The sequence below is a fragment of the Olea europaea genome, chromosome 19 (assembly GCF_002742605.1).
Source record: "Olea europaea var. sylvestris chromosome 19, O_europaea_v1, whole genome shotgun sequence".
Taxonomy (NCBI): domain Eukaryota; kingdom Viridiplantae; phylum Streptophyta; class Magnoliopsida; order Lamiales; family Oleaceae; genus Olea; species Olea europaea.
Window position 1 is genome coordinate 5,794,920 of NC_036255.1, and position 1,975 is coordinate 5,796,894.

Genomic DNA, 1,975 nt, shown 5'->3' on the forward strand with positions numbered 1-1,975 from the left:
TTGGCTTGTGAGTTAATTAAATCAAATATACCAAAAAAAAAAAATCGATACGTATATTGGTTTCAATTCATTTTTTTTTTTGTTCTCCATAGGCTGGTGAAATCAGTCAGACATGTTGGCATTTAACGGCCACATGTCCATTCCGTCGTCCACCTATGCAGTCGTCAGTGAGGAATTTAACGGGGTGAGCAACAGAGTGCAATGTTGTAAAGTTCGGTGAGTGATCGAGTACAAGTTAAAGTTCAGGGAGTGGAACGTGACGTTACCCAAAGTTCGGTGAGTGTTGAGACAATTAACTCGATATATCTTGACTCATTTAGAGTGCTTATACTAAATTCTTGTACTAAATTATATGTAGTGGTTGTTATTCAGTCAATGAATTTGACAAATAAATATAACTTCTTGAAAAGGAGGTGATCCAAACACAACTTCCAGTACAATTACCTTGTTACGACTTCACTCCAGTCACTAGCCTTACTTTGGGCATCCCTTAATTGAAACTAGTCTAACGATTACCTCTATTAAAACCTTTTAAATTCATTAAAATCACATCCAAAAACATTTTAATAGATCTGAACCATTCGATTATCTTACAACAAGGGTTAAAATTAGTTGTTGTTTGGTCTAAATTATATAATATTGTTTGAAAACTTAAAATCACTTATTAAAGTAAAATTAAGCCCCTCTTTCACAACTATTATTTTCAAACTCATTTTTTTATAAATTTATTTTTAACTACACATTCACACAATACGAATTTTGTACGTAAATTCAAAATTTTTTGATATTTTTTAATTACATATTATCCTAAAATTTACCATTTGAAACTCTATTTTCTTCCAATAATGATTGTCAAACACGGGCTAAATTTATTATTTAAATTTCGAATTTAACAGTATTATCTCGTAATTAGAAGTGGCCTTGCTGTTTATGTACTACACTGCAGTAACCCTATATTCCAATAAATTAATTGCTGTCCGTGCAATTAGCACACTGATTAACTCATAATTTAACTCACTAATTAAGTTCGATCTCTGACGCAAAGTTCATAATAATTCGTTAACAGTGTAAGAATACAACTGTAAACCAAATTAAATCGTACAATTCTCTCACGTTCTAACCAATAAATATTTACGCTCTTAAAACGCTCACCGATGCAGTATAAAACACTACTAAAAAACAGCTTTTCATCTAGGGATCTTGTTTGAAACCTTTATTTATTTATTTTATTTTATTTTTTTAAACTTAAACCAAATCATTTGACTAAACAGCTTAACTCAATTTGAGTCAAAATTATGCACCCTCAATATACATATTATATATTGCTTTAATTAAGTAGTTTCATTAAATGTCGAGAGAGATGAGCTTGAATAATTGGTTAATAATGGACTACATTTTCTATCAAACTACATTCAAACATAGCATTTTATTAATTAGATAATCATAAGCAATATAATTTATAAAAAATCTAAATTTTGTTTATTGCATACTTCTCACGTAAAACATATATCCGTGCCCTTAATAATTGAAAAGGGTTAAATTACAATGATCTCAGATGGGTAAGTTTTATTTAAAACTTCATTAAGCCATAACTTAATTTATATTAAATTCTATCACTATGATATCGTTGTGATTGATGATATTTACACATAGACGTTAAGATCGTATGGAATGGACATGTTCAACTAACTATAAGCATGCAAAATTATATGTAAACGTGTGAATGTCGTTAAAAGAAGAAATTTTTGGTGAGAAAACCGCGTTCTTAAAAACACATAATTTGGTTAAACATAAATATTCCAATTATGTGACTTTTTTTTATTATAGACATAGGTGTTATGTGTGGCATTCTATTTGATTTTAACATATAAATTTCTTTAATTCAAACTGATTTTAAATAAATTTTTGAAAAGCGATTTACTGCATAATTGCTAAATAAAAAAAATATCTATATTATGATCCAGTGGTTAATAAG